General features: G+C 45.1%; 1 long non-coding RNA gene across 1 annotated transcript in view; it reads left to right on the plus strand.

The window, feature by feature from the left end:
* Nucleotides 1-537: 537 nt before the first annotated feature.
* Nucleotides 538-18,773, plus strand: part of LOC149875332 (uncharacterized) — a 37,594-nt gene continuing 19,358 nt past the window's right edge. The window contains exon 1 of the long non-coding RNA XR_016440055.1: nucleotides 538-613. This is a non-coding gene — a long non-coding RNA (uncharacterized LOC149875332). The remainder of the gene's footprint in view (nucleotides 614-18,773) is intronic.

Here is an 18,773-nt window from a genome sequence, read left to right on the forward strand (position 1 = left end):
GCCCACATTGTTTCTTGGGGGTGTGGGGGTGCAAAACTGGACACAATACTCCATATGTGGCCTCACCAGTGCTGAATAGAAGGGAATAATTACTTCCCTTGATCTGCTGGCAACACTCCTACAGACGCAGCCCAGGATGCCATTAGCTTTCTTGGCAACAAGGGCACACTGTTGGCTCATAAGTGGTACCTTCCAATTCTGTGATCCAACATGTAGCAGCCTTTAATGGATGCACAGGAATAATATGCAGTACACAACCTATTCAGCTTATGTGCAGAAGAAATCTAGTTGGGCCACATGCACTTATGAAGTTGGAACCAAATCGGAGCCCTGTTGCCAACATCCTTACTCTTCTTATGAAAAGAATGTGTGATTTTATGCATCATAAAAAGGGATCCAGGTTCTCCATTTCCCATGGGGAAAAAAACATGGATTTCTCATTTTAATGGAGAAACATGTGGATATTGCACTTTTGCAAAGAGCTCTCTGAAGGCTGGCAGCGTTCCAGTCTGCAAGGTTTAGGGGAGAGTGGGAAGAGGACAATCAGGCAAGGGGCATTGTGTGCATGTATATGCACACGGCTGCTAGGAAGCCTGGAGAGCTACTTTTGCAGGTAAGTCTGGTGGGGGAGGGGGATTGAGCCTTCGTAGGGAAGGAGGGAATTGGGCAGGGCTGAAGCTGTTGCTCAGCTGGGCCGTGCGTGGGGTCCAGGGCTGGAACATGCAACCACAGGGCCCCAGCTTGGAACAGGACAGGGCCATGAGTAGCTCATCCAGGGGATGGGTGGTGGGGAGGGCTGGCTCTCCACTGCTCTGTATACTCCTGGCAGGGCAAGGAGGAACTGTGCCCCACAGAGCTGTGCACAGGACGAGGGCACATGTGGGTTTGGGCTGCCTGAGGCAGACTCAGGCTCCCTGCCCCAGGCCCTCGGCAGCCCAGCAGGCAGGATCCAGTATGGAAGGGCAGGGCTTTGTGGGAAAGCTCTTTGCCACTGTGAGCCCTGCATTGCCCTGGTGAGGTGTCCCCTGCAGGCGTGGTGGCACAGGGTTCTGCCTCTTGGTGTTGTGTGGCAGGTAGTGAATGCATTGCCAGGGCAGTGTGAGGCTTGCAATGGCAAGGAGCTTTCCTTCCTGGCCCCATTCTGTCTTGCTTTGCTGGTCCTCCCTGCCAGGCCACAGAGGTCCCAGGGGGTGGGCAGCAGGTCTTGGAGCCTGAGTCCACAGTGGGCATCCTGCTCCCACCCATACCCCACACATGGATCTGGGGGGCACAGGGACCCCCTGTATCCCCTGAGAGTGTGCACATCGGCAGGGAGCCGGCCTCTCCCTGCCCAAGCCTGCAGCAGGCAACCTGCACCCCACCCTGCCCCCACACAGGCTCTGCTCCAGCTGTGCTGCTTGTGGGAGTGGGGAGCCCAGCTCCATGCTCTGGTACACTGCAGTAGCCACTGCCTCCCCTAGGTAGCAGCCAGGAATTTGTTGCTGGCTGTGGACCTGGGTGCCAGGCCCTATAGCCCAGGCTGCTGGAGGCCCCCTCTGGCAAGTCTGGGGGAAAGGAGACTGTGGGTACATCAGCAGAGCTGGGGGGCCTGTGGGTGGGGAGTGAGATACACCAGCAGGGCCAGGGGGTTGTGGTAGGGGGTGAGGAAAGAGTGAGGGGCACCAGCAGGGCCAGGGGGCAGTGGCTTGGGAGTGAGGGGCCTCAACCTCTGTTCTGTGAGCTAAAGGGGCAAGGGGAGCTCAGATCTCTTCATAATAAACTTCAAATCAAAGACCAAGATTTATAGGTACTTAGAATTTCTTTTATTATAGTGATTGAGGTGCTGGTAGGTTTCCAAATTGCTTTAGAATTGTGACTATACCAATAAAATATTGTGTTCAGATAACACCTATTTGTACAGAGGCATTTCAATTTAATTACAGATTTTGAATTTTTTATCAGAGAATTTGTGGGGTTTTAAATCAGAGAATTTGCAGGTTTTTTATCAGAGAAAACTAGGATCCATAATCATAAGCAACCAGGGTTTAGGTCTCCTCTCATCTCATGCTAAAGGGCACAATGCTACATCACTGATTCAGTGATGACTGTGAAGTGCATTAAGTACCACTTCTGGCCCTCAGCTCCTTCCTAGGTGATTGCCCATCTAGTACAGCCTAGAACTACTGAGTTTGGTAGGGCCAAACAAAACAAAGCCTGCGATGGAGTAGCTGAAGTCTACACATCCTGTATTTTCGGAGTCCTGCATTCAGTTCTGACTTCTTAATTTCCAAAGAGCACTGGTGCTAGTACTGAAACCACTCACTGCCTTAAAGGGTACCCAAAGGATTTTGTTTGCAGTTCACTGGTATGAGAAGAAGCTCTAGAATTCCTCTGTCTATACTCGGATACCATGGTGCCAGATGCCACAGTGTAGTAAACTAAGCAGAGCATAATAGAAACCTATTAAGATCCCACTTTCCTTTCTTGCAATGTGACTACTGTGATGTGGCTTTTGCTATTGACTTTAGTGGAATCAGAATTTCAGTCACTTCCTTGGTTCCCACTGATGTAATGGAGGATCAGATTTAGGCTATTAAGCAGTACTTGGACACAAGGGGAGGATTTTTACTCCGTGGGGGAGAAGGATACTTTTGGTTCTGGTTCAACTTAGTGTGATGGAAGCACTTATATCACTTCGGCCCCTTCTACATGTTACATATATTATGTGATTTACTGGGTTAACCGCACAATTTATTTAGACTGGCTACATATGCTAATTAACTATTACACCATAAAAAGGTCCATCCAGCTATAAAGTTTAGTATACATTTTCCAGCTCTAACTTTATAGTTGGTTCCAATCCAACTTTAAATTGCACGTACAGCATAGCTATAAGGTGGCACTTTTTGATACCCCCTGTTTGAAAAATTTGATCCCTACCTGAAGTCAGAGGACATAATTTGAAAACATTAGAGAGAACTTTTGAATAGTTTTTTTCATTATAGTACATATAAAAAGCTCTTTATCCTAGGCTTGATGTAACACTACTGTGTTGCAAGCTTAAACAGTTCTCCAAATCAATTCACATTCTGTTTGCAAGCAGCAATTTACAGCATTATTGGCTGAAAAAAGACAGTAGTGCTGATAAATGGTGACTCAAAAATCCTTACTGCCTGCTTAATACCATGTGAATTTGGAGAACTTTCTGTAAGAAGCAGACTTGGTTCTAATGTGATGTGACATTCTTGCAGTGTGTCACAGACATACAGATTTTCTTGAAACCCGGACCTATAATTATATCAGTAGCAACTATTGTCCTATTTCAAGGGTGTATAAAATTGATACAAAAATAAATTGTATATGAGACAAGTGGAGTAGTCCAGGTGTTCCTGGCAAGCTGTGTAACAAGAATAAAATGAAATAAAAGCCCTTTAAGAGGATTTGAACAAGCAGTTGTTCCAATTTCATATTGAAGCCACTTGACCACCAACACCATCTCACTACAGACAAAGAAGGAGACCTTTTTGAGGGCTCTTGAGCCTTATGAATGATCACAGTGAATCAGCAGAGTGATTTCAGACAGGTGTTCCTGTAATGGGGCTGCACTGGAAACATTCTTAGTGCACTCAATGGCCCTCAATGTCACCTTTCCAGTGGGGAAGTCTTGAATGAATCCAGTTGACTTGAATGTTAGTCACTCTAGTTACATGTTTGATGTAACTTCAGTTTCTGCATTTCCCTTTAGCCCTTGCAATTTTATGTACCTTGTTTACCCAGGTGTGTGCATTTTGTCTCCTGGAAAACATCATAAAACAGAACACTTGAAAAACCTCAAACTGTTTAATAAAATTATCCCTGGAGTGCTTATATGACTATGAGTTTGTTGCGTTTCATCTCCTGGAAAACATTTTGTCTGTGCCCTCAAAAGTCAGCATTACTTATTATGTCCTCAAAATTCAGTGAATTGACTTTAAACATTTTATTGTACATTCTGAAATTGTGCCAAAAATTAGTTTGAGGGGAAAAGACTGAGAAATAGAAAACAAAATAGAGAAGAAAAAAATGAAGAGTGGTCACTCCTTAAGGACACGATCCTTGAAGCACAAAGGAAGTCCATTTCCCACACATAGAAAGGGTAGCAGAAGGGCTTGGAACCGCTCCTGGCTAAACGAGGAAATCACAGTCCTCCTTAGAAAAAAGAAAGAGGAACAATCAATCAATGGAAGCTGGGGACAGGCCCCAAAGAGGACTATACAGCAACAGCCTGCACTTGTAGGGAACAAATTAGAAAGGCTAAGGCAGTGACTGAACTTAGATTAGCAATGGGAATCGAGGACAACAAAAAGTCCTTCTTTAGGTACTTGGGGAAAAAAAGAAAGCAAATAAGAGTGTTGGGCCACTCCCTAACAACTCATGACAGCTGGTTACTGACACTCAGGAGACAACTGAACTCCTGAGTGACTACTTTATCTTGGTATTTCACCGGGCCACGGGGAAAGACACGTCAGATAGGGTACAAAATGAGCAAGGCAGAAATGACTGCCTTTCTACTGTGGCCGTAGAAATGGTGTGTGATCAGTTAAAGAAATTAGACATCTATAAGTCAGCAGGGCTGGACGAATTCTATCCAAGGGTGCTGAAGGAGCTGGCTGATGTCATTGTGGTTGCTCCTCAAGGAAGCGATCCTCAATGCACAAGCTAAATCTATATTCCAACACGGAGGAAAGGCAGCAAGAAGGCACAGCAGCCCCCCTGGCTCTCCAGGGATCTAGTGGACTTCCTGTGGCTTAAAAGGAAAGCCTACAAAGGATGGAGGACGGGATTCACCTCCAAGGAGGATTACTCCGCGCTGGTCCGGTTCTGCAGGGAACAAACCAGGAAAGCCAAGGCTGCAACTGAACTCCAACTAGCTTCAGGCATCAAGGACAACAAAAAGTCCTTTTTCAGATATGTGGGGAGCCGGAGGAAAAGCAAGGGCAACGTTGGACCCCTGCTAAACCAGATGGGGCAACTGGCAACTGACGCCCAGGAAAAAGCCAACCTATTAAATAGGTACTTTGCGTCAGTCTTTTATCAGTCACACGGGATGCCCATGCCTGCTATGGGACAGGGAAATCTGGGCGAGGGGGATCCCCTACCCTCCATAAATGCTGACCTCGTGAAGGAACACCTTGAGAAGCTGGATACCTTCAAGTCAGCTGGCCCTGACAATCTGCACCCCAGGGTACTCAAGGAGCTGGCGAGCGTCATAGCCCAGCCCCTGGCACGGATCTTTGAAAACTCCTGGCGCTCTGGTGTAGTGCCCGAAGACTGGAAGAAGGCCAATGTGGTGCCGATCTTCAAGAAAGGGAGGAGAGTGGATCCAGCTAACTACAGGCCCATTAGCCTGACTTCTATCCTGGGGAAGATCTTAGAAAAGTTGATTAAGGAGGCCATCCTTGAGGGACTGGCCCAGGCTAACATCCTAAGGGATAGCCAGCACGGGTTTGTTGCGGGTAGGTCTTGTTTGACCAATCTCATTTCCTTCTATGACCAGGTGACCTATCATCTGGACAAGGGAGAAGAGATTGATGTCATATATCTTGACTTCAAAAAAGCTTTTGATCTGGTATCCCATGATCACCTCTTGGCCAAACTGCCCAGTTATGGCCTTGGCTCCACCACGATCCGCTGGCTGGGAAATTGGCTCTGTGGTCAGACCCAGAGGGTTGTGATTGATGGTAGTCACTCATCGTGGTGCCCTGTGACCAGTGGGGTCCCTCAAGGCTCTGTCCTGGGACCCATCCTGTTCAACATCTTCATCAACGATGTGGACATTGGAGTCAGGAGTGGACTGGCCAAGTTCGCCGATGACACCAAACTTTGGGGCAAAGCATCCACGCCAGAAGATAGGCGGGTGATCCAGGCTGACCTGGACAAGCTCAGCAAATGGGCAGATGAGAACCTCATGGTGTTTAACACCAAAAAATGCAAGGTTCTCCACCTTGGGAGGAAAAACCTGCAGCATCCTTATAGGCTCAGCAGTGCTACGTTGGTTAGCACTACAGAAGAAAGAGACTTGGGGGTCATCATTGACCACAAGATGAACATGAGCCTCCAATGCGATGCTGCAGCTAATAAAGTGACCAAAATGCTGGCTTGCATCCATAGATGCTTCTTGAGCAAATCCCAGGACGTCATTCTCCCCTTGTACTCGGCCTTGGTGAGGCCGCAGCTGGAGTACTGAATCCAGTTTTGGGCTCCACAATTCAAAAAGGATGTGGAGAAGCTTGAGAGAGTCCAGAGGAGAGCCACGCGCATGATCAGAGGTCAGGAAAACAGAACTTACGATGACAGGCTGAGAGACACGGGACTCTTTAGCCTGGAAAAGCGCAGGCTCAGGGGTGATCTGATGGCCACCTAGAAGTTTATCAAGGGTGACCAGCAGGATCTGGGGGAACGTTTGTTCACCAGAGTGCCCCAAGGGATGATGAGGTCGAACAGTCACAAACTCCTGCAAGACCGTTTTAGGCTGGACATAAGGAAGAATTTCTTTACTGTCCGAGCCCCCAAGGTCTGGAACAGTCTGCCATCGGAGGTGGTTCAAGCACCTACATTGAACACCTTCAAGAGTAAATTGGATGCTTATCTTGCTGGGATCCTATGACCCCAGCTGACTTCCTGCCCTTTGGGCAGGGGGCTGGACTCGATGATCTCTCGAGGTCCCTTCCAGCCCTAATGTCTATGAAATCTATGAAATTGTAGAGTCCCTGGTGAAACTGTTTCAAAACTCATGGGGATTTGGAGAGGTCCTTGAAGACTAGTAGAAGGCCAATGCTATGCCCATCTTCAAGAAGGGGAAGAGAGAAGACCTGGGTAGCTATAGGCCAATTAGCCTAACTCTATCCCAGAGAAAATCCTAGAAAAATTCATTAAGGAGTCTGTGTGATAGGCTTGCAGAAGATAGAATTCTGAATGACAGCCAGCATGGCTTCATCATGGGCAGGTCTTGTCTTACCAACCTTATCTCCATTTACAATCGGGTAACTCACCAGCTGAATGAGAGAGAAGTGGTGGATGTTATATAGCTTGACTTCCAAAAAGCCTTTGATCTGATATCCCACGATGTTCTTATGATAAAATTGGAAGATAGTTGGATTAACTGTGAAATGGGTGGGTACGATGCTAGCTGCATAGTAGGATCCAGAGAGTCCTAACGAATAGTTCTGTGTTGTCCTGGTGAGAAGTGGGCAGTGGTGTCCCAAAGGGGTCGGAGCTTGGTCCTGCACTTTTCAACATCTTTATTGGGAGGGAGTGAAGAGCTCACTGGCCAAGTTCGTAGATGACACCAAGTTATGGGGAAGCATGGTCACATTTGAAGATAGGCTACAGATACAGGCAGATCTAGACAGGCTAGCAAGTTGGGCGAATCAGAACCAGATGAAGTTCAATGTCAAGAAATATCAAGTGCTCCACCTGGGGACGAACAATCTCTTGCACAACTTCAGGCTTTGCAATGCCAACCTGACCAGCGCCACAAATTAAAGATACCTGGGGGTAATAATAGACCACAGCATGAATATGAGGCGGCATTGTAACTGTGTTGCCAGCAGGGCAAATAATTCTCTGGCATGAATCAATCGATGCATCTCTAACAAGACCAAGGAGGTGATTCTTCCAGTCAACTCAGAACTGGTGAGTCCCCAACTGGAGTATTGCATCCAGTTCTGGGCACCACACTTTAACAAGGACATGGTAAAACTTGAGGGAGTCCAGAGCGGGGCTACCCATATGTTTAGAGGCTTGCATGGCAAGCCATATGAAGAAAGGCTGAGGGACCTGGGACTCTTCGGCCTGAAAAAGAGAAGGCTGAGAGGAGACCTGGTAGCAGCTTACCACTATGTCAGGAGAGTACATCAGGGGCTTTCTGAGTAACTGTTCACCCTTGGGGAAAACCAGGAGTAATTGCCGCAAACTCCTGGAAAACTGTTTCAGGCTCATCATTAGGAAAAAGTTCTTCACAGTCAGGGTGTCCAGACTGTAGAATAAGCTCCCTCCAGAGGTGGTGCAATCACCTACCCTGGAAATCTTCAAGAGGAGGCTGGACAGTCATCTTGTTGGGGTCACCTGACTCCACCTGTCATTTTTTTGGTGCAGGGGACTGGACCCGATGATCTTCTGAGGTCCCTTCCAGCCTTACAGTCTATGATCAAGCTACATGAGGAAAAATAATGACTGGGAAAGGGGAAACCTGGGAAGATTAGTAAATTCTTTTCCACTTGCTAACCTTGAATATCAGAGTTCAGTATGGACTCTGCTCTTAACAAGGCTCAGAATACAGACCTTAGGCCAGAACCTACTTCTTGATTTGAATCTGGAAGTAAAATGGAATACTCTTGTGCTCTGTACACTGTTGGGATTGTGATGAAAATTCAGTACCACAAACACTTGCATTTTAAGTCACCTTCACTCCTAACAGCAAATAGTGACTCTGTGGCTATATAATTCCACAGTAATTAGAGCACATCATTTCTGTGTCATTGACATAAAAGAGTTAAAATTCTGTGTTAACATTTAACATCTTTTAAAAAAAGTAGCTCATTTTCCATCACATTGGTAGAGCAATGGTGTACTAAGGTTTCTTTTGTGTATTAGTTCCTTGAAGATTTAATGCTTGGGGGGGTGGGGTGGAGTTCCAGGTATATTAAAACTCATAGCAAAGCTTTGGGTGTGGAGTAATTAAGTAGAAGCACCCAGTTTTACAGATGAAGAAACTGAGGGAGAAAGAAAGAGAGAGAAAGATCAGCAAACTGATCAAAGTCTCCATGAGTAAGCAGCAAAGCAGGAATTATATCCCTTTAGCCCCCTGGGCCACTTAACTATTAGACTCACTGAAAAGAGAACAGTACCATAAAAATGTATGGATAAGCAGGGCACAAGTACGGGGTGCTGATGAAGGGGATGCTGGCACGGAGCTAGGAGTGGATGCATAGATACTGCTCTCCCTGCCTGCCATTCCCACCACTTCTCTTCAGTGGCTCTATCCCTGGCAGCAGAGAGGGCAAAGCAGTGGTGATGCACAGTGCCCTAGGTATTTGTGGTGCATGGTACAAAAGAGCAGCAGCTGGAGGTTTGCTTCTGTGAGGGTAGATGTTAATTCCTTTTTGTTATTGAAAATTGGTGTTTAAATGGTTATTCGAGATGTATGGTGGTAGCAAAAAAGGTGAGGTAACAACTCCCCCACAGCAGCAAACTTCTACATGTTTCTACCACACAGTTCACTGCCACCGCTAAGTGTGCAGAACTGGCTAGTTATGTCTCTAAAAAAGAAACCTGTCAAGGCCAAGAAAACTCCAAGGGAAGGGGTGTAGACTCTCTATATCTTGAGGTCTTCTGATCCAAATCGAGTGTCTTTCTAAAAGGTCTTCCACTCCATTTAGCACTAGTGTAACCTCACTCGGAGTACTGTCTTGAGTTTGGGGCACAATACTTCAAGAAAGGAGTGGATATATTATATAGAGTTTAGCAAAGAGCAACAAAAATGATTACAGGTCTGGAAAACAGCACTTATGAAGAATGCCTGAAAGACTTGAGATGATATAGTCTGGATGATAGAAGACTTACAGAGGCTATGATAACAGTCTTCAAATAGCTGGAGGGTGCTTATAAAGTGGATGGTGATAGGCTATTTTTTCTGTCCACAGATGACAGGACAGAGAAGAAGTATCATAAGTTGCAACAACAGAAATATAGGTTGGACATTAAGAAGAGTTTTCTCCCTGTAAGGTTGGACAGCAGATCACTTGAAGTGGCTGTGGAAACTCAAGCTTCATTTTTAAGATCATGTTAGGCAAATCTGGAATGCTTTATACAGGGATGATCCTGCCTTGAGCAGGGGGGTGGATTTGAATAACCTTCTGAGGTCCTTTCCATCCCATTTTTCTGTGATTCTATGATTGTCACATCTGCTTCACTTAACCACAAATTGCTGGGCTCAAGGCAGAGATATCTGGATGAAACGGATTAGATGACCTGTGATTAGATGATCAGATTAGATGATCTAATGATCTCATCTGTCCTTAAAAAATGCCCACATCAATCTTGTGCTAATTGTCATAGCTTCATCGATTTCAATGGAATTATAACAGTAAACTTTAGGCTGTGCAAAGCTTCAGTCGCTGATTCAATGCAGTGGAAATTCAGCCTGATTTGGTGGCTGATTCTCCAAATCTGAATTGAATCAGGAGCCTCTTTAATGTCTCCGAATTGAATCGGAACCCTCCAAATCGGTTTGGAGAGATTCAGAAAGATTCAGCGATTTGGACATAGACACAGCTTTAAATGTTTTTTCTATATACCTCAAGGCACCAGGGGGCTTGGGAATGCTGTGATGGTGGGGCAGATAGAGCGTCCCACAGGAGCGCAGGGCGGGGGGAGGGGTACCCAGCATGCTCGACAGCAGACCCGGAAGTGGACCATAAGTGCTTCCAGTCCACTTCTGGGTCCTCTGGGAAGCATGCTTGCGGGTCCCCCCAAACCCTTTCAGCTCAGCAACTGGAGCCTCCTGGGTCTGGGGGGGCACCCAGGGTCCCCCCATGGCTGGTCACTGAGCCAGAGGGGCATGGTGGGGGGGGGCCCCCAGCACTCTCCCTGGTGGATCTGGAAGTGGACCAGAAGTACTTCCAGTCTACTTGTGGGGGTTGCCCACACACTTCTGTAGGATACTTTATCTGCTCCAGCATTGCAGCATTCATGAGCCATGCCTAGTACCTCGAGGTATGCAGAAAAAACATTTAGAGCTCTTTCAATGGCCTAATCGCTGATTCTGTCCATCAGCATTGAATTTTTGGATTCAGCCAAATTGAATAGGGGACAGTGATCCAAATCACTGTCCCTGATTCAGGCAGAATCTGAATTGAATAGGGCCCATTTTGCACATCCCTATTAAACATTAAGTTAGGACTGACCCCTTTCTCCATAGCTAAAAGGAAAGACTTATCTTTTTAGTGAACTAATCTATCTATCTTTACATAAACATGTTGCATATCCAAGGAGTCTGATCATACATTTAAAGGCACTATCACAATGCATGCAGAGAGTGTGTGTTAAAGAGTCCAGATAAGAGCCACGCACATGATCAGAGGTCAGGAAAACAGACCTTACAATGACAGTTTGAGAGCCATGGGGCTCTTTAGCCTGGAAAAGCGCAGGCTCAGGGGTGATCAGGTGATGGCCACCTATAAGTTTATCAGGGGTGACTACCAGTATCTGGGGGAATGTTCATTCACCAGAGCACCCCAAGGGATGACGAGATCGAACAGTCATAAACTACTACAAGACTGTTTCAGGCTGGACGTAAGGAAAAATTTCTTTACTGTCCGAGCCTCCAAGGTCTGGAACAGCCTACCATCGGAGGTGGTTCAGGTACCTACATTGAACACCTTCAAGAGGAAATTGGATGCTTATCTTGCTGGGATCCTATGACCCCAGCTGACTTCCTGCCCTTTGGGTGGGGGGCTGGACTCGATGATCTTCCAAGGTCCCTTCCAGCCCTAATGTCTATGAAAATCTATGAAGCTGGTGGGATACTGCGTCGGAAGCGGAGCACCATGAAAATGAAACTGCAGAGCTCCTTCCCACTGTGGTGAAGAAGGAAAAGAAAAAAACCTGCTGAGTCGGAAGGAGCCAGGATCAGCTCCTGTGTCAGTGTGGGCATGCTTTAAAACAATGTGCTGGGACCGATTCATGGGCCAGAACACTGCAGCCAGGATAAAAAGACCGGCAGGGGCCAGATATTGAAAGTGGTCCCAGCACAGGCACATGATGGCTACCGCAGGACAGGGTTTCATTGAAGAGACAAAGCCAGAGATGGCTCCATAATTTACTGGAGGAGGCATTGGGAAACAGATCCACAGCACAGACTGGATCTCCACACAATTAGGGAGAGCAGGTACCATAAAATAACCAAGCCATGACAAGTATAAAATGCCAGTAGAGAGCAGGACTCCTAGGGAACATGACAGTTGTTGACCCACAAGATGTGTAAGTAAGTCATGGTGTGGCCATGATCAAATGAATAAAATAATGTCTCAGTTCTGCTGCAGTAAATCTAAAGGTGTAAGATACCAAAAGAGTGTGTCGTAATAATCTGGGTGGCTCAAGTAACCATGTCTTCGGTTGGTGTTAGGCAGGGTGTAGGGGAGGTAGAGCCCCAAGCAGGAAGGACAAATGGAATGACCAAAGGAAGGTACCACCAGGGACATGATAAACCATCTTCTTGCCAATCAAAATTAATTTTCCAGCAAAGATGTGGCAGACAAGACACCCCCTGGGATACTAACTGAGGTCCAGTCTATTAACAAGCTTGTTCTTCCCTTAAAGCAACGGTGAAGCCAGTAAAATCCACATGGACTTGACCCACAGGTGAAAGGCATAGAAATTTACTGGGTGGAATATGATCAGTGCAGAAGGTCTCCTTGGAACTGTGTCTTCTGAACTCCAAGAAATCTCATCTGGTGTAAGATAAGGTATGAAATAAAATATTTCAGAGGCTTAAAAAACAGGCAGATTTGGATAATGTTGTCCTTTGGGGGCAAAGGCAAAAGGTATATCCTTGTTGCCACGCTGAACCTGTCCTTTCTGGCTACATTTCTAAATTTCATTTAAAAATGAAACTTCTCAGTGAAATGTTTGCAAACAGAAGTATAATATAGAAAAAAACAAACAAAACCCTTAGCATATCTCCCCTTTAGAAACAGCTACATTGTTTCAGAGGATTTGTTTTTAATATTCAACTTGAGACAGACATTCAGAATGGAAAGTGTAGACTTAAGCTAAAATGTTCAAATTAAAAGCCGCAACAAACACGGTTTCACCCTGGAAAATGCAGAGCAAGCTCAATTCTAGACATTGCACTACCTGTTCTATTATTCAGCTTCTCCCCACCCACAACTGTACAGCTCAAAAAGATTTTATTCTGAGGTGTTACTCTCTGTAGGAAGTGATGTTTTCTACATAGAACCCCACAGATAGTGCTACCTTTACATTATCCTCCCCCGTACAGAATGAAAAATATGCTTCTCTCTGAGAGAAGCACCTTGTACATAAGACAAGACTGTTTTTTTCTTTCCTGCTTGAACATCTTCCTGCCTTTAGTAGGCACCTGTTTTAGCTGTGATCTGGTCCCACCTACATATCTATACATTGCTCTTGCTATTATATATGTGAGGATATGGACATGTACTAGGAAGAGGATTTAAACTCAAGACCCTATGAAATAATATCGGCAGATGTGTGCTTAAGTAATCTGCATCTTAGAGACAACCTAGGGGAGTACCTATGACTGGAACCGGAGTGACAATTTCAAGATGGCCAGAATGAGGGTTTTTGGTTCATGGGGAATTCCTGAAAATGAGAAATTCTGATAAAGTTTCCCTTTGGAAACACTGGCTTCCCAAATGAGAGGAGTTTCTAGGGGCCTGTAACTGCTGAGAGATGCAGTCTTTCCAGCCAGGTTCAACAGTCAGACTGATAAGAATAATTTTTTACTGAGCAGCAGGGGAGGGAGGGATCTGTCAGGATCTTTGGCTCATGGGTACCCCCATCATGCCTCTCCCCTAAGCCACAGGCTTGAACAGCATGCTCTGACTTACAGCTTTGCAGCAAGCACATGGTAACTGTAAACAGTAACATAACAAAGGATGGATGAATGGGACACCAGTGCCCACCAGGCACTAATGTATGGGGGTGGCACAATGGTGGCCCCTGAGTAGCCTGAGCAGTGGTGGCAGCAAGAACAGCTTCTGCTGATCAGGGAGCCCATGTGGCAGAGCAGCCCATGGTGGCGGCAGCAGCAGCAGGAGCCAGGTTCATTTGAGTCTTTAGTAAGACTGTCAGTAACCTTGCTCAGCAACCCTCCTCCCTTCCCCCTCCTGCCCTCATTACAAATCTTCCATTCTACCCCCCACTACCAGCACCTTGCCCAGCATACCAACGTTCCCAGTTACACCTTTGATCTGTAGTAGAGATGCTGGAAACTGACTGTTCCAGCACCCATCACCCAGCAGCACTAGATCTGACAGCCCTGGGGTGGTGTGTGTGGCAGGTCTGTCCTAGAGCTGCAAATGTATTCCTGCCAAAGGCTGGGGTTCCTGCAATATTGGATTCCCTGCTCTGGGGACCACCTATAAGGTAGATTCCTCCAGACTTCAGATTCAGAGCTTCCAGGGGCCCCAAACCTAGGGCAGCCTGCCAGGAATCAGGCTTAACCTGGTGAGGTTCAGTAGAAATTCTTTGAGTCCCGAAACAAAAATACTGTAAGGATGGAGAAAGAGGTGTCCCACAAGGTTTTGTCTCACCTGAAACTGTTTACCCAGCTCTTATCTGAACTGTGCAGGAAGCAGGATCTCACAGACACCACAGAAGCCACTTCCCTGTGGAGTTGGTATGTTAAATTTTTATGGGTGGCTGCTTTATGTGGCAGAGGGTGTTTAAGCAGCATCACATTTTGTTATGGAACAATAGGTGTGTGTATTTAACAAAACTTAACCAATCCAGGGGTCGTCCCCCCCCCGATGTGATGGAGTCAAGTGTGCAAAACATACAGAGCTCATTCTACATATACATTATGTTCTGGTCCCGCATGTTTGAAAGCATAGAGGATAATAAAAAAGTGGGGTTGGAAGGGATCTCAAAAGATCATCTAGTCCAGCCCCTTGTTCAAAGCATGATCATCCCTAATTAAAACCATCACAGGCATAGTTTCAGATGCAGTCAACACCTACAGCTTCCACTGGCATCATCAGGAACCATGGGGACTGGGTTTTTAAACCAGGGGATTTTAAACAAATGTGCTCATTAACTGTCAAGGTGCAGGACACAGTAACTAGATGAGGATATGATATTGGCTCTTCCCCCATAAAGCATTTTGAAATCTGTGAGTGGGAAGTGGTGTATGAGTGAGGTATTAATTATAATTGTTATTACTGTCCAAGAAAGGACCTTGTTATTCTAGTATGGTTAAAAATAGTGAGAGGCAGTTAAACATCTAAAATCTAAAGTTCTCCCTTTAGGATCAAATGCCAGAAAAAACAGATTTAAAGATCCCTCATTGGCAAACCAAAATGCACAGCAGTAAACTATGCACAAGTCAGTCCATGATCCAGAAATGTTAAAGCCATAGACAGTGGAAGCCATCCCTCCTGGATATAAAAGAGAAAGCTCCAGAGAGTCCTCCATTGCAGTCTATTTGTTGCCAGGCCAGATTTTGTGTAGTTGATGTGAAGGTCAAATTGCCAGAGCAGTTAATCAGCTGTTTTATGCCTGGGACCTCCACTCTCAGGAGGAATTTAAAAACCGATAAATAAATGCATACAAGTGATGTGAGCCACATGCCCAAAGTTGTCTCCTGTTAAGCCCTTCATTGATATGAAAACAGGCTTGTTTCTCTTTAGCATCTATAAATTAGCAGGGAGTACCCATTGTGGTAGAGTCAAGTAACACAGACATCAAGTTCCCTTAGTAACCAGGAAGAGCCCACAAGTTGTGCATTCAGTCTGACAGCATGGCAAACTGCAGAGAGAGAAAAAGCAGGACTCGGAGCGGTTGTCTGGTTCGAAAGAGAGAGGTGATGGCTGAAGGGTTCCTGTAGGATTCCAGAGGATATAGCTGGAGACTGGGGAAACTAGGGGAGCATACAGCTGGACCAGGCTACAGGAGCAGAGTGGGGAGCTGAAGCATGCTGCAAGGAGAAGGGCTCTGTTCCATTAAGTTGCTGAAAGACTACGGGCAAATCGTGTCACTCCTCTCCGCCTCATTTTGTTTTCCCATTTATAAAAATATATAAAATGACTTGAGAAAGGTTTCCCTTTTGAAGTATTCTGTGGTATGTGAGGACTTGTGTACTGCAGGCATCCTTTCACTCTGACATCTTCAGGGCAGGACAGTATGATGTCTTCTGTCCTGAAATTTGCTAAGTGTCTTAGATCAGCGTTTCCCAAACTTTTCCAGCCCAAGGCACACTTACATTATAAAAAAATTTCCGTAGCACACCAGTTAGGGCATTCCCCGTCTTCATATCTATTGTAGCTCATTGCCATGGCAAATGTCCGTGGCACACCTGTTCATCGGCACACTTTTGTGCTGCTTCACACTGGTTGGGAAACACTGTCTTAAATGGCTTTTCTCCTCCTTGTACCTTTAGTTCTGAATAGAGCCTTTTGGGGAGGAGGGGGCACTTGTTAACCCAACAGTGTAACCAGGACTGGGTGAGTGGACCCTAATTTAGACCCAAACTCGCCCTGGACCCCCATTTAGAGGGGCACCAGAATGGCAACCCTTGGGGAGCCTATACTACAGCAGCAGCTCATACCATAGCAGCAGTGGCTGCAGCAGCAAAGGTAATACTGCCCAGCATTTGGCACCTCCTCTCCTTCCCCTCTCTGCCCAGGGCACCAAAATTCCTAGTTACATCTCTGTGTTGACCCTCTCAATCCTGGACTACTAGTGCTAGGAAGCCTTCTGGTCAACTACTATTAGCTAATGAAGTTGTAGGGTTGAGCCAAGCTACAGATGCTCTTGTGTTGCCAGGTGAACTCTGAAGTTTTCTATGACCTGAGCTGTAACTCAGGAAACTCCCACATCTCCATAAGACTCATACAAGGTGAAGAGGGAGGGATGTTCTTCCTGGATTTTATGTTCATTACAACTTTTACGATCTATTCATTTATCAGCAGACTGAAGATTCACTATGCCTCATTTAACTTGGCTGTTTCTCTCTGGGTACTTAGAACTCCCCCATCAATGTGATATCTAACTGCCAATTAATGTATCATCACAATGTCCCCTTGGGGTAGTGTGGTTCTACTCTTCAGATCTTTAAAAAAAAAAAAAGACCAGGAAAAGTCCCAGGACAATGAAGACCCATATTCACAAATGTAGTACTAGAGTGTTCTGTTGTAGCCATGATGATACAGGAAATGTGTAAGAGGCAAAGATTTTGAAAGATATCTTCTGTTGGATCAACTATAGTTAGGAGAGCTGCTTAGCAAGCTTTTGGATATCAAATGCCCTTTCCCAGGTCACTTTTTGTCACCAGGCACTTTTCAGAACTAAAGGCACAAGAAGGGAAAGAAGCCACTTAGCTAATAAACCCTTAGCTAATTGCGTTGAGGAAAGGCACTTAATGCCTGAAAGCTTATCCAACAGCTTTCTCAACTATAAAGCTGGTCCAGTAAAAGATATAAAAATCCTTGCCTCATTCCCAGTTACTCAAGCAACTACTTCCTTTCTGAATGTCTCACTCCCATGAGAATCGGCGATAAACCACAGAGAATTACCAAATGCCTTTGTGGATCTGTACCTGCAGCAGGAATTGCCCAAAGCCGCACAGAAAAATTGTGGCGGAGCTAGATACTGAACCCTTAATCCTAAATCCCAATCCCAAACTTTAAACACAAGACCATCCTTACTCCACTATACTGTTTTCTGTTCACTGGAGCAACCAACATATAGCTAAAGCCATGTCTGCCCAGTAAAACTTTCGAGCCTAGTAATGATGCCCTCAAATGTGCTGTGCTCTCCTCTGTAGGCTGGTGTATTATGTTCTTTCCCTCTGTGCTCTCCTTATACTTTTTTCCCTCTTGATGATAACTCAGAATTTAGGCAGCTTGAATGTGAAGGTTTGTCTTTAACTCTTGTCCTTTCTACTTCTTCAGAGCACAGGAGAGGATAGGAGTTGGGACTCTTGAAACTTGTGTCCGATTTCTAGTGCCACATTGGCTTGCTGAGTAACTTTAGGAAGTGACTTTCCCTCTCTGCACTTCAGTTTCCTCATCTTTAAAAATGGTAATAATGCTATTAATATCTCCACTACAGTGTTTTGATATATAGGGATGCAAAATGGAAGACAAGAGCTAGGTATGGTTCACTGTAGTTGCTTCTATGTATTCAGTGATTTCAGTTTTGACTACTTTGGCAAAGAACAAATGCTGTTAGAAACTGGTTAATGTAGATTTGGGGCTCTTCTGGCAGCATCTACAATTGTGCTGCTCATTACAGGATATAGCTGTGATAACAGGGGTCTGACAACTGCTCTTGGGAATACTGCACCTGATTCACTGATGCATTGTTCCAGCTTTATTGTAATGCGACTCCAAACAAAGCACTGATAAATCAGACCCACTCTCACAGCTTCCTTCTGACAAGAGGGGCACCTCTAAATTGCATACTGACTGAACATAAGGATCCATCATGACTTGGCTGATCATGTTCTGCCTGCTAAAAAGATTTTGAGCTGCCTTATTTTTGTGTCATTCCACCTGAGACCTGTTGAAAGAGATACATTTTTTAGAAAGTACTAAATAGAGCCGATCTGAATTTTTTCATCAAAATATTTTTTTCCACCAAAGATGGCTTGGTAAAATCAGTCAATGCTTTTATATATCATAATGTTTCATAAATATTTTGCTCCGAAACCTTAGGGTTTTTAATCAATTGAGATTAATACAAAAATGTTCATTTTTCTTAATTTGAAATAAAAATACCCCATCTAGTTTTAGGTGCAAAAGTTAAAAAATATCAGGTTTGCATTTTTAGGCTTTGTGTTTGGCTGGTTTCTCCTGTCGTTCCCTCCATCCCTTCTTGTCTCTCATTTTCTCATTTTTTACTTTCTCCCCCAAAATAGAGGTAAAAACACTTAAAATCTATGTCTTTTAGTCTACAAACACCAAAGTAAATTGGAATCAATCCATTTGAAGTAAAATTAAAATGACAATTTTTTTTTTGTTTTGATAAAAATAAGTCCAAGAAATTTTAAT

This window comes from Crocodylus siamensis, chromosome 1 (assembly GCF_052110815.1).
Source record: "Crocodylus siamensis isolate JL-2025a chromosome 1, ASM5211081v1, whole genome shotgun sequence".
Classification (NCBI taxonomy): Eukaryota; Metazoa; Chordata; order Crocodylia; family Crocodylidae; genus Crocodylus; species Crocodylus siamensis.